Source organism: Carassius auratus, unplaced genomic scaffold, assembly GCF_003368295.1.
Source record: "Carassius auratus strain Wakin unplaced genomic scaffold, ASM336829v1 scaf_tig00023612, whole genome shotgun sequence".
NCBI lineage: Eukaryota > Metazoa > Chordata > Actinopteri > Cypriniformes > Cyprinidae > Carassius > Carassius auratus.
The window spans coordinates 133,892-148,612 of NW_020525285.1; the positions used below are offsets into that span (position 1 = coordinate 133,892).

Consider the following 14,721-nt stretch of genomic DNA (forward strand, 5'->3'; position numbering starts at 1 on the left):
TGATTGACACCTCACCGAATTCGAATCCTATCACTGCAGGTCAGACTCAAGCTAATGAAGTAATGCAGCTCTTTCATGAAGGGTGATCAGACGTCCCGAAAAATTCGGGACAGTCCCGAAATCTAAACTGTTGTCCCGACTCCCGAATCTGGCCCTAATTGTCCCGGAAGTTATACTAAAGCAAAATCTTGAGTATTTATTGTCTGATAAACATTAAAAACTGTCTGCGGAGGTTGAGTCGTCCTGCAGCCCCCGCTGGCTGTTCATTGGCTGCAGCATCTTTTTTCTAAGTTCTAAAAAAATACCGTAGACGCCAAGGCACAAATTTAGATATTCATTTATCTAATTAATCTATAGCCTATGCACAAATACAATATGATCTTTTTGTCCCCTTTTTGTTTTAAAGCTTGATGAAGAGAGAGAGCGCAAGTTGCTGCAGCTGAGGAGGACAGTGATGCACGCGCACAGGAGTGATTGACAGTTCGCGGCACGGTGTACAAAAAATACTCCGCTACACAATTATTTCGTTATTTTCGTTTAAGCTTATTAACGTTAAGTGTTACAGAAAGGTCTGATTTACGCACTGTTACAACAGTCATTGTTTTTTTTGTTTTTGTTTTTTAACAATGACATTTGAGTTCATGATTTTAATGTTGCTGTTTCTTGTGGCAGACTGAATGAAGAGTAATGTTTTTTATACTGAAACTTTCCGTCTAAAAGTGCTTCCTTGGTCTTATCCATATTTCTTTGCACGTTGAACACACATAGGCCACAACTGGAAATAAAAAAAACTGCAACCGCGTTAATTGCGTTATTTTTTTTTAACGCGTTAAATATTTCAAATTAATCGAATGCGTTAACGCGCTAATTTTGACAGCACTAATTTATATATATATATATATATATATATATATATATATATATATCATTGTGTGTGTGTGTGTGTGTGTGTGTGTGTGTGTGTGTGTGTGTGTGTGTGTGTGTGTGTAATTTCTGCCCCCCTCACTTATGAAAAGTAACTCTGAGTTAGAGCTGAAGATCTTTGGCCAAACCCGACGGGACCCGATGGGACAAACAACTTGGAATATGTTCATGGTTAAGACAACAGAGCGACGATAGTAGCTATGAAAACTTTAAATGTAATGTATGTTATGTTATGTAATTTATATTTTAAAAGGCAACATTTAAATAAATGTACCGTTGAGATTATAAGTTTACTCTTGCAAAAACTGCAAAAGCTAATAATTAAAAATGAGGGATCATAAACATTGCATTTGGTCTTATAGGTTATAATTTTCTTTTATATTTCTGTGACATACAACTGGGAATTCTTATAAAGTCCACGGTTTATTATAAATGCAATGCTCTTGAGAAAGAGAAAGTGAAAGTGAAATTATTTCTGTAATGATTCTTGTATTACTCTTGCTGTCTCCTGCTTAGGGTTTAAATTCAGACAGAACAGTTTCATTTAGTTTTTCCAACGTTTCATATTCAAATGTTAGATTTGAAACATTATTCTCATGACTGTGATTTCAGTGTGAATGGGTTCTGATAACTGGCAATATTTTAGTGATACTGATTTCATTTGATTGGCAAAATTCATACAGTTTAGTAATGTTTAAAACAGATGTGAACTCTAGAAATCTCATGATATTCACTACATTTATAGTTTTTTTTTATTTAAAGGACTGGGAGATCAACCTCTTCTAAGGTCTGAGATGAAATGGATGTTTTGATTTTCTCTGTAATACTGCTCATCTCCAGTAGAGAGTGACACTTGACTGTCTGTCACTCAATCACATCTGGATCTGTCTCTGGATCTGTTTCTGTCTCTAGATCTGGATCTGTCTCTTGGTCTTTATCTGTCACTGGATCTCATACTCATCTGGTCACATTGTGTTTACATTCAGAGCTTACAAAGTTATAATATCACCCTGTGACACAGCGTTTCATTTTCATCTTCAGTAACATTTATTTTAGTGAAATTATCTGAGATATACACCAAATTTAAGATTAGAGAGACACTCTGGGCTTTACCATGATGGTAAATGTGAACAAATCTGTGGTCAGTTTTTCCAGTGCAGGTGATCAAGTCAAGTCAAGTCAAGTCACTTTTATTTATATAGCACTTTAAACAAAAAAAGATTGTGTCAAAACAACTGAACAACATTAATTAGGAAAAAGTGTGTTAATAATGCAAAATGACAGTTAAAGGCAGTTGATCATTGAATTCAGTGATGTCATCTCCGTTCAGATTAAATAGTGTCTGTGCATTTATTTGCAATCAAGTCAATGATATCGCTGTAGATGAAGTGACCCCAACTAAGCAAGCCAGAGGCGACAGCGGCAAGGAACCGAAACTCCATCGGTGACAGAATGGAGAAAAAAACCTTGGGAGAAACCAGGCTCAGTTGGGGGTCAGTTCTCCTCTGACCAGACGAAACCAGTAGTTCAATTCCAGACTGCAGCAAAGTCAGATTGTGCAGAAGAATCATCTGTTTCCTGTGGTCTTGTCCTGGTGCTCCTCTGAGACAAGGTCTTTACAGGGGATCTGTATCTGGGCTCTAGTTGTCCTGGTCTCCGCTGTCTTTCAGGGCAGTAGAAGTCCTTTCTAGGTGCTGATCCACCATCTGGTCTGGATACGTACTGGATCCGGGCGACTGCAGTGACCCTCTGATCTGGACACAGACTGGATCTGGTGGCTACGGTGACCTCGGAATAAGAGAGAAACAGACTATTATTAGCGTAGATGCCATTCTTCTAATGATGTAGAAAGTACATCGGGTGTTATGGGAAGTGTTCTATTTTCAGACTAGACTTTAATTCATAACTATTTATTTAAAGTACAGAGCAGACACTTAAAATCTAAAGAGAAATGCAAATTAAGAATTTAAGTGCTAGCAATACAAAGTTTTAGACATCATTTAGCTAGTAAAAAGTCAAGTAAAAAAGAAAGCACAGAGGAAGTTTTGTATTTTTGTAGCAGAATGCAGATTAAACACTGATGAAAGAGATTCTGCCTCTGATCTTCTCCAGTAAAATCATATTTCAGATACCTGAGGAAGTGAAAGGGCCTAAAATTATTAACAAACACATTTTCCTCACTGAACTTTTGTCATAAAATAGAAAGTAGCCAACAACATCAAACTAAACACAAGTTTATTCAGATTTATTTTTACAAGACGTGTCAGCCAGCATTATTTCTTTATTACAGCATTTATTACAGTGAAATTAATTCTAAAAATTTCACTTTGTTAATATAATAATAATATATAATAATATAATAATAAATCATTACTGTCAGTGTCTTAAATGTATATATAGTATCATACAGTACAGTAACATACTGTAAAGCTTCATTTATATGAAAACATGCACAATATGTAAAAACAAGACAGTCTTCTACCACCGCCTGTCCTAACTATGGATATAAAACTGTTTCATCTATTAATTTCTAAATCAATATGATAAACTGGCTAAGTTGCTGCATTATTTGTACATAGTTTGAACATATTTCTCAGTGTATGATGTGTAATATCTGACCGTGTCTGTGTCTCCATCTGATTTATCAGAGTGAATCTCTTCAGGTGTGTCTGGATCATGAGAAACTAGAAATAAAAACACAAGCGTCTGATTATCTTCATCTACAGTTTAGAAGCAGGATTGATTTGATAAACACATTCAGACTCCAAGTGTCTCTTCTTCATATTAATACAGCTGAGATGATTTGACAGATCTCAGATCTTTTAATTATGACTACTGATCTCTGGCTGATTTGGTTCTTTAAACAGGATCTGGATGAAGCTGTCTGATCACTGTGTTGTTGTGTTCACTGGAAAGGCAGAGATATTGATCACCTGACCAGCTGTGCAGTGATTTGTTGGCGACATAACAACATAATGACATCATATGCTTAACAGTCCCTCCAGGACTGATTTGGTGCTGCTTTTCTCAAAATTTGTGCTGGCATTTCTCATTGTTTCTTACTCACCCTAATCACACATGTACATCTCACACACATCTATCGGATGTCTGCATTTACATTTGCTAAATTTATTTTTAAGATTGTTTGTTCATCTGCAGTACGTCTCTAAGATGTTTCCTGTCAGATGACATTTATTAGATGTAAAACTGCTTCTGAGATGTTTATCGGAGTGCACAGCAGATGTTTCCCAGATCTTTAGCAGACGTCTTGCAGATGTACTTGTGCTGTCTGTGTAGTTGAGATGCAGATCAAATTAAGGTGAGACACTGCAGGCAAAAACACTGTCAATTTTGAGATTTTGGGCTTTTTGGTTTTTCATAAAGTGATTTTTCAAACTAGTGGAAGGAAAACATCCAAAAGACACTGTTAAGTGTTTCTTTTATAGCACTTTATCTGTTTGTGTCAATAGATTTCAATTACAATACATATTTTTAAAGGCCGTTTTCTCAAAATGAGTTTTTTCTTCAACACTGACCCATAAATCTCCACTTCAGTAGCACTTACACACACCAAACTGGACATTTTTATTCCTGTCTATATTCTGAAGGTTTTTACAGAGGGATTTGTTCATATTTATTTTCCTTGGTTATAAACAACATTTTGTTATTGTATATTGTTTTCTGGCTGTTCAAAGTATTTTCTGAATTATGGAGTGACAAAAAAAAGATAACCAGAATTCCCTCTGTAAAAACATTTGACTTTAATATGTCAAAAAAATGAAACAAAAAAATGTGACTTCATCTAGTGTTCAGATTTTTGTACTAGACATTTATGCTAATTAGCATATATTTCATTAAATAATGCCTCATTTGCATATTTAAACATAAAAATATTTAAAACTTGTAATACAAAAAATGTTTGCAATAATCAGTGTAATCAATCAACTGGGTAAGTTAGGTAATAACTATTAGTTATTTTTTTTTTTTTTTGCCCTATTCACCTGCAGTGTCTCGTCTTAACTTTCATTACTGTCATTCATGAAGTCTAAATATAATTGAATAAATACATAACATACAGTATTGTTCAAAATAATAGCAGTACAATGTGACTAACCAGAATAATCAAGGTTTTTCGTATATTTTTTTATTGCTACGTGGCAAACAAGTTACCAGTAGGTTCAGTAGATTCTCAGAAAACTAACAGGCCCAGCATTCATGATATGCACGCTCTTAAGGCTGTGCAATTGGGCAATTAGTTGAATTAGTTGAAAGGGGTGTGTTCACAAAAATAGCAGTGTGGCATTCAATCACTGAGGTCATCAATTTTGTCAAGAAACAGGTGTGAATCAGGTGGCCCCTATTTAAGGATGAAGCCAACACTTGTTGAACATGCATTTGAAAGCTGAGGAAAATGGGTCGTTCAAGACATTGTTCAGAAGAACAGCGTACTTTGATTAAAAAGTTGATTAGAGAGGGGAAAACCTATAAAGAGGTGCAAAAAATGATAGGCTGTTCAGCTAAAATGATCTCCAATGCCTTAAAATGGAGAGCAAAACCAGAGAGACGTGGAAGAAAACGGAAGACAACCATCAAAATGGATAGAAGAATAACCAGAATGGCAAAGGCTCAGCCAATGATCACCTCCAGGATGATCAAAGACAGTCTGGAGTTACCTGTAAGTACTGTGACAGTTAGAAGACGTCTGTGTGAAGCTAATCTATTTTCAAGAATCCCCCGCAAAGTCCCTCTGTTAAAAAAAAGGCATGTGCAGAAGAGGTTACAATTTGCCAAAGAACACATCAACTGGCCTAAAGAGAAATGGAGGAACATTTTGTGGACTGATGAGAGTAAAATTGTTCTTTTTGGGTCCAAGGGCCACAGGCAGTTTGTGAGACGACCCCCAAACTCTGAATTCAAGCCACAGTACACAGTGAAGACAGTGAAGCATGGAGGTGCAAGCATCATGATATGGGCATGTTTCTCCTACTATGGTGTTGGGCCTATTTATCGCATACCAGGGATCATGGATCAGTTTGCATATGTTAAAATACTTGAAGAGGTCATGTTGCCCTATGCTGAAGAGGACATGCCCTTGAAATGGTTGTTTCAACAAGACAATGACCCAAAACACACTAGTAAACGGGCAAAGTCTTGGTTCCAAACCAACAAAATTAATGTTATGGAGTGGCCAGCCCAATCTCCAGACCTTAATCCAATTGAGAACTTGTGGGGTGATATCAAAAATGCTGTTTCTGAAGCAAAACCAAGAAATGTGAATGAATTGTGGAATGTTGTTAAAGAATCATGGAGTGGAATAACAGCTGAGAGGTGCCACAAGTTGGTTGACTCCATGCCACACAGATGTCAAGCAGTTTTAAAAAACTGTGGTCATACAACTAAATATTAGTTTAGTGATTCACAGGATTGCTAAATCCCAGAAAAAAAAAAAATGTTTGTACAAAATAGTTTTGAGTTTGTACAGTCAAAGGTAGACACTGCTATTTTTTTGAACACACCCCTTTCAACTAATTGCCCAATTGCACAGCCTTAAGAGCGTGCATATCATGAATGCTGGGTCTTGTTTGTTTTCTGACAATCTACTGAACCTACTGGTAACTTGTTTGCCACGCAGCAATAAAAAATATACTAAAAACCTTGATTATTCTGGTTAGTCACATTGTACTGCTATTATTTTGAACAATACTGTATATATTAGGGGTGTCCCGACTAAGGATTTTCAGAGTCGAATTGGAATCTTCGACAGCCATAATTACTCCCAGACAGCAAGCAGTTTAGGCCCAGGTCTGGCCCACATGGATTTAATGCGGGCCAGATGTGGGCCGGATCTGGGCCAACACTATGTTGCTGTCAGGGCTGATGTTAACACAAAATGTCTAACAGATACCTCGCAGATACAAACGGGGTAAACAATGTTTTTATGATTCGATTAAAAGATAGTTAACACTAAATATCAGTGAAACCCTAACAATTCACAATTTTTACAATATTGCTCTCGTTATAAAGTTAGCCTATATGGCAATGTTCTGCGTTTCTGTTTTGAGCTGCGCGCGCTGAAGATGACCAGTAGAGTGATGCATTTGATAGCAAGTTTTTAATCAATGGGATTCAACTCATAATTTCATGTAGAATATGCTTTGTTATTTATACAACCTAACGTTAATTTTAGGATTTATAGGCGATCTATAAAAAGACCCTGAATTCAAATGAAGGTGTCTGCGCGGCTCTGAATAAACTCTAAAGATTCACAGCGTTTTAGTACCCTATAATGGTTTTCTCATTATAATAGTATGTATATAACAGTCCAGTCATAGTTATTAATATTCTGCATTGTAGTTTGACCTGCTCTTGCAGTGCACTGAAGAAATATCACCGTAGTACTACAATCAAGCGCTTGACTCAAAACCAAACGCATCTTATATATCAGGTAAATAATATATCCACGATATATATATACACCGTCCGAAATGTTTTTAAACTCCTCTGTCGGTCACGGATTATAGAAGTGAAACATAAATCCCATTAAAAGTTTGTAAACATTGCAACGTCACCGGGTGGGCGTGGCTTAGCTGGAGGCAAAAAGAGGGGCGGACGCAATGTTGACAATCGCAAGCTAGCACGTTTTAGGATGGATTTATTAAACATGGATGCAGAAGAAGGTTAGGAACTGTCCGAATATGTACAGTTCCTGACTCTGCGGGACCGTGACAGATTTTTTGTAAATTAACTCTCGTGGATGGAAGCAGGCTACCTGACCCATATGCCATACGGCCATATGAATTACTTTTGGGTGGTTCGGTGAAATTTGTCTAGGCTTATTTTCTAATGTAACCTATCGCTGGGCTAACTATGATTAGCAATGTGTATTATTTTAAAAGACCATTGAAAGGATGGCACACACATCCATCGCTGTATGTTTGTTTAACATTTAAACTAGTGCGCTGAAGGTTGGCGACTTTTCACCTACAAAACAGAAACTTGCTGATATACTAGATAAAACCAACACACCAGTTCATATGCATAGATTATTTAACCTGATATGAAGTGTGCACTGCAAACACGAACATTATTTATGATAATCTCCGTCCAGTCTGTACGGCATATTGCATTCAACCACAATTGTCTTCTTGATTTCTGTGAAAGAATGTCGGCCGGGATCCGTTAAAAGTTTAGTTTTGAAACAAAAGTGCTGTTCCTTCTATTCTGGCAGCCAAAAACACAACAAGAAGACATTTTAAAGTCAAAACCTCAAGCTTTTAGCGCACCTGCTATGATTTCTGCCTTAAAAGTTTTAAAATTGCTTGTTTTATTTCTGTTATTATTTTTCTTCATGATTATTTTACTTTCTTTTATGTAAAGCAGGTAAAGCTTGCCTTGCCTTGCCTTTTGTTTTGCCTCCAACTAGAGCGGTGACGTCACAGTGACGTCACAGTGACGTAGGCGATTAAGGGGTCTATATGGGAGGTTGGATTAATTCACGCACTTTAAAATATTAATTTGAAGCGTCTTTCTTTTCAGAAACATTATGAAATTGACTTTTATTCATGGGGACAACCTATGAAGGATGAACAAATATCGTCACATTAAAATAGCTTTCAAATTATGTAATACTAGCTCAAAGAAGAACTGGGAAAAATTGTGTGAAGGATTAAAAAAAAAAAACACTCGAAAATATTAGAGCATTTCTGTCACAAATTGTTCATGTTGTCTACTGTTAAATCCGTGGTGACTGCTATAGATTTTGCGTTTATTGAGCAATGTTTTTCCTGGTTTCCGTATCAGTGGCGTTTGGTCTGATGTAGCTTTAACAGAATTCGTCGCTGGATTTGAAAGCTTTACACAAGATTTCACAGAGATGTTATTGACTCTGTGGGTAATTCGACTGCTTTCTTCTGTGTGTCAACCGCTGTGTAGGTGTCTCGTGATTGAGATCAGATCGGGTCCGGCTACAGACGAGTAGGGCGGATTGAATTCCTTCCGCTTTCGGTTCACTCCTCCAGTGCACTTGTAAATCGGTCATGATGAGAACACAAGTCTTTTCATTCCATTTTCGGTTCTGAGAAACGCGTCTTTTACTGAACGCGCTTTGCGATGACGTCACTGGACGCGTCTATTCGCACGGGATTAGACCATTATCTGGGGACCTTGTGTGATTTTTAAATTACCCCAAAATCCAACTCCCCATCCCCAAAAGAAACTGAATTTCGTGTTGTGCATTCGTGAAGCCTGTGAGTTACTCAAATTTACTTTTTAAACTGACTTTTTCTCTCAAGCTTTATGCTTAATTTATTTGTAACACATTAACCTCTTTCTGCAAATTGAATGGTGTATAGTGAATATGACAGCACTCAAAAAAACTATCAGTTCATACAACGCAGCTCCATTCTTTGTATTTGTAGAAGTGTTTTTTCCTGTGTTAAGTATTGTGTCTGGGCATGTTGTCTGATTATTGTCTAATCAAGTCCTTGAGTCTGGATGACACCACAATGATGTATTTGTCTTCTGTATGTTCAAAAGGCGAAACACTTACATTTTTATTCTATTCTTTGATTCTGTTGTTGTTGTCATTTTCAAAATATTACAAAAAACAATCATGGTATGACTTCACAAGAGCTGACCAAGAACTAAAAGAAATACAGGGCTTTAAGACCAAATCATTAAAGGACAACATGTGCAAAAAAACAACAACAAAACAATTAAAAAACATGTACAGAAACTCATGACCAAACCACCCAAAACTGAAATGAAACACAGATTATTCCTGACACAAAGATCTTGGCAAATAAACGGTTGATTTCCATAATCATAACTGTGTTGTAATCACAAATACAACGATGTCAGTTGGAAAATGAGTATCTCCAAAACTGCACCGTCATGAAAGGCTGTATATCAGTGTCGTCCAATTCTGCTGATAGATGATTTCGGGAGGTACGGGAGGAGAATGTCAGATACTTATCCTTATTAGCAAAGGTGTAGCTCTCTTAAGATAATCAACCCCAGCTGACTTACCTGTCTCCATTGACGGTTCATCAGCATCCCCCCTCCACCCCATCTCCTCCACTTACAGTTCATTTAACTCTTTTATATGAGGGGGGTACTCTAGGTTCGAGCTCTGAGCCCTTCCCCTGTTTTACACCAGCAAAGATTAAACACTTTTGATGAATATAACTGTTTTATCTTAAACATTATTAATACTCACAGTTTGGTCTGCCGCTATTAATACTGCTCCGTCTGAACAGACTCGGTTTCTTTGCTTCTTTAGATTGTAACATTTTGTCCTCTTTGTTACAATTTTTCTCTTCTTCATGTGCTTTATTATCCTGCGGTTCGTGATGCTCCATATATGTTCTCCCATTCATCAGTTTCTCTTATGTTGTGTTAAGTTTCCATTTAAGAGTTAAGTTTAAATGTAAAGATTGCTGTACAATAAAGGTCTACATCAGTTTCAGTATGATACAAACATTAATGTCAAGGTTTCAATAATTAAAATAAATAATACCAAATAATTACAGATAAAGTATTATTTTTAGCATGTGTTGAACATCTGAAACATCTGCTCTGAGATCACTGCCGCTGTGGCTGTATCGAATGAGCTGGAAACTCCTTTAAATACCTCCAGACTGAAGCTGCATGACTCACACTATAAGGGAAAAAGGCTGATATTGATATTCTGAAAATAGCCAGATGTCATCTAATATCTAATCTGTGATTTTATGCATTTCCTTTAATTGGGAGATTAAAGCAAAAAAAAAAAAAAAAAAAAAAACATTGAACATCATCCAGCATCTGTTAACAAATGAATCCAAAAAACACCTGAGCCTCCAGTAAGCACACGGTCACACATTTACATGATCAGTATTACAGTATTCTATCTGTCTGGAGGAGGAGATACCGTAGATTGAACAAAAACAGCTGATTACTGTTCTCATACTGGAAGATGTTTGTCTGAGTGAGATGGGGTTTTCAGATGACACACACACACACTCATGCATGACAACACGGGAAAACAGTCTCTTCTGTCTGCCGACTCAGTCATGAGTTAAAGAAACAGAAAACTGGAAGCTGTAAGGTGTATTCCCAGCTCCATTACACACATTCCCTTGTGTCTGAGTGGTTTCTTCTCTGTTTCATCAGGAGTGTTGTGTCTCCGTTTCATCATCTGTCACGGTTTTTCCATAGGTCTTTAAACTCCAAACCAGGTCTGTGGGTTTATCTGCCAAAATAGCTGATCGAACTGAACAGGTACACTTACATAATTCTTTTTTCATACCTTTCTCCTTTAAACCACCAAAAAGCCCGTCTGGAGACTTGCATCACAAGTGTAGTGTTAGTGAAATAAGCTGCTGATTGCTCTTTGTTTTACTGTATTACAGATCAGTGTAGGGTTTCAGGTCAAATAATAATCCTGACTGGAGCAGCTTTAGTGTTTCCAAAGATTCACACTGTTAACAAAACAAAGATATGATATGATTTCCCTTCCAGTCGAGAATTTCAGATGATTCATTTCACATTTAAAGCTTTTTCGTTTAGTTTGAATGCAGTGCTTTCGTAACAGCTTACTACTACTCAGTCATTTACATTTATTCATTAGCAGATTTTTTTTTCTCTCAAGTTTCAAACGAGCAATAAATCAATCGATTTATCATAACGCAGGCAATCTCAAGTATCGCTCTCAAATACACTTTTTACCGTTTCTACAGAACGTCAAATCAACGGAGCTGTGTTCAGGGTCCTTCATGATAACAATCTCTTCTTCTTTGATTTTAATGGCGGTTTGAGAAACAACTTCCAAGGTGCATACCGCCACCTACTGTGATGGAGTGTGAAATGAATGAATAACCCTCCTATATCCTATTATATAGACCACTATTCTTATCAAATCTCATGACTGCATGCATTTGTTTCCTTGAATTTGGACCATCATTTAATAAACTAGTTATATAAAATAATTGCCATCCTACTGCTTGTAACTCTTCCTTAAGAATCCTCCTTTGTAATTCATATGTCTTGCATTTCTGCATAACATACTCTACAGTTTCCTGTACTGAACAGACATCACATAGACCTGTGTCATGTTTCCCTATAATGTGTAAAGTGTGATTTAGATTTGAATGCCCTGTTCGTAAATGTGTGTAAACAACTTGTTCTTTCCTACTTAAGTTATGAATTATTTTGCTTTTCTTTATGGTTTTTTGAACCTTGTAATAGTGTCGACCTGTATGACATGAGTCCATGAAATGATATTGACTCTAGCCCAGCTTCATTAACCCACTCCTTTATTTACCATGCAAATCCTTTACCATTTGCATTTAAAATTTCCCGGCAATCATTCAGAACTTCCCTTACAAGATGACTATCTTTGTGTCCTTGTAGGTTTACCCAGTACGCCATTGCTAGTTTCTGTCTTCTTATACTTAACCTGTTAACAGTCACCCGTCCGCTCTGTGGGACGCCTACATTTACTTCACTATATTACAATTAAATCTAATCTAATCTTGACAAACTATATATCGTTGGAAAAGTCTAAGACTCCCAAATATATATTATACCAATATTTTTGTTAAAAATTATGTAGAAAAAGTACACCCTCAAAAATCTAAATTATAACTGGAGTTTTGACCTTTGTTTAAAAATAAAGACTTCTTTGTTGCCTTTTTCTCTATCACATTTTAGAAATCATCAGAAATTATATATCAACTGAAAACTTAAAATCTCAAAATTCATCCTTTAAAACCCATTTTAAAATCAGACATTGCATTACCATGTAAATGGCACATCAATATCATGTTACAAAATATTTTAATTCATGAATTATACAAATTTAAGTTTGGATCATGCACTACAAAGTCAATATTCAAAAAAGTGAGTGACAGGTGTCAATGCCATTTCTGAAGTCTCTACTTGTAATGCTGCAATAGGTGTGGTTTAAACTGCTTCTAAAATTAGTGTTAATGCTTTAGCTTGCATAACAACGTTGATGATGCCGACTCGTAAACAATACATCCATAGTCTAGGGTTGATCGCATAAGCCCAACATAAATGCCCTTTAATGACTGTTTATCAGCACCCCAATCTTGACCTGCTACTGCTATCATCAAATTTAAATTTTTTCCACATTTCTTTAATATAAAATCTACATGGTCCTTCCATGATAATTTGTCATCAAAGCATACTCCTAGATACTAAATTTTGACACTTTCTTTAAAGAAGACCAATATACTTTAAGTAGTTTATTCTCTTTAATTTTCTTCCTTGTAAATATCTGGTAACGTGTTTTGGATATTGAGAATTTAAATCCCCATTCTAATGACCATTTTTCAACTACTTCTATAGCTTCTTGAATTGTATTCATATTAAACTCTTGAAACTCTAAATGGACTGACTCTGAGTTAAGCGCGTGCAGCACAACTATAAAAAGCCATTATCAGTGGAGCGCAGATATAACGATTCACCATGGCAACAGCTCCCGCCAAAAAGCCGTCCGCATACTTCTGACTCAATACAAATATAATTCTTCACAGTGTTATAATATCACAGGTGAAAACTGGCAGAACGTTAGATTAATGAACTAATAGCTAATCATTTTATGGTATGTCATGGGCAAAAATATATATATCAAATAATAATATTAATAATAATATTTTAAGTGCATTTTTCTTATTTAACAAATGATCTGCCTCAGAGTTTTCACCTAACTTCCTTTGTGAAACAGGCCCCAGAACTACAATAACAAAAACAGGAAAGCAAAATCCATCGATACCTTCGCCAAAAACACTGCAGAGAAGCTCACATTTTCCTCTAGTTATCTTTTCCACTGATTGGCTGTGAAACCAAAGCTTTACTTTCACTATGATCTTGTTTTTCTGTCTGTGATTTACATTTTTTCATAGAGTAAAAAAAAAACAAAAAAAAAGTTTCTTATCTAGGGCCTGTTAATTGTTAATACTGAGATGCACATGTATCTGCCAGTATAAAGTGTAACTAGCATCTTATTATTATTTACGCTTAGACTGTTGCAAAGAACTGCTACTTCTACATGGTAAATAGAATATATCACGATTTTCTATTTACATTGTTTCTGTAAATAGCATCTAGAGCTACTTGCACTTAGCCTTCTGTAAATAGGATCGATCACTAAGAAAGTATGTTAACTACACTTAGTGTAAATAGCCACTGACGTATTTCTCTATTGGCAGATCATTTGTAAAATAAGAAAAATGCACTTAAAATATTATTATTAATATTATTATTTAATATATATATTTTTGCCCATGAGATACCATAAAATTATTAGCTATTAGTTCATTAAACTAACGTTCTGCCAGTTTTCACCTGTGATATTATAACACTGTGAAGAATTACATTAGTATTGAGTCTGAAGTATTCGGACGGCTTTTTGGCGGGAGCTGTTGCCATGGTGAATCGTAATATCAGCCCTCCACTGATAATGGCTTTTTATAGTTGTGCTGCACGCGCTTAACTCAGAGTCAGTCAATTTAGAGTTGATTAAACCAACTCATTTCAGCTGTTCTGTAGCCGAAAACTCAGAGTTTCCCATCTCAGGATAAGTCAGCTCAGAGTTCGAGTTTAAACTCAGCGTAGGTTGAACCTCCTTAGTGAAACGGGCAGCTGGTATACCGGTTATATTTATAGTTCAAGATTTATTTGCTCCAGTTTCAGGCATCAGTTTTCTCACATGTAGTCTCTGTGTCTGCGGAAACAGACGTTTATGTGATGATTTCTCAGGTGTCAACTATTTTAAGGTTTCAGAGGAAAAAC

The 14,721-nt window shown here is 36.1% G+C and overlaps 1 long non-coding RNA gene across 2 annotated transcripts; it reads right to left on the reverse strand.

Moving 5' to 3' along the window:
• Positions 1 to 2,673: 2,673 nt before the first annotated feature.
• LOC113077948 (uncharacterized) lies at positions 2,674 to 11,868 on the reverse strand. 2 transcript variants are annotated; one of them, XR_003281417.1, is made up of 4 exons: positions 11,632 to 11,727; positions 11,213 to 11,384; positions 10,142 to 10,582; positions 2,674 to 3,608 (listed from the first exon to the last, which is right to left on the reverse strand). It is a non-coding gene; the product is annotated as an uncharacterized LOC113077948 (long non-coding RNA). The 2 variants fall into 2 exon arrangements; XR_003281416.1 differs by having other exon boundaries at positions 10,142 to 11,384; positions 11,632 to 11,868.
• Positions 11,869 to 14,721: the final 2,853 nt, after the last annotated feature.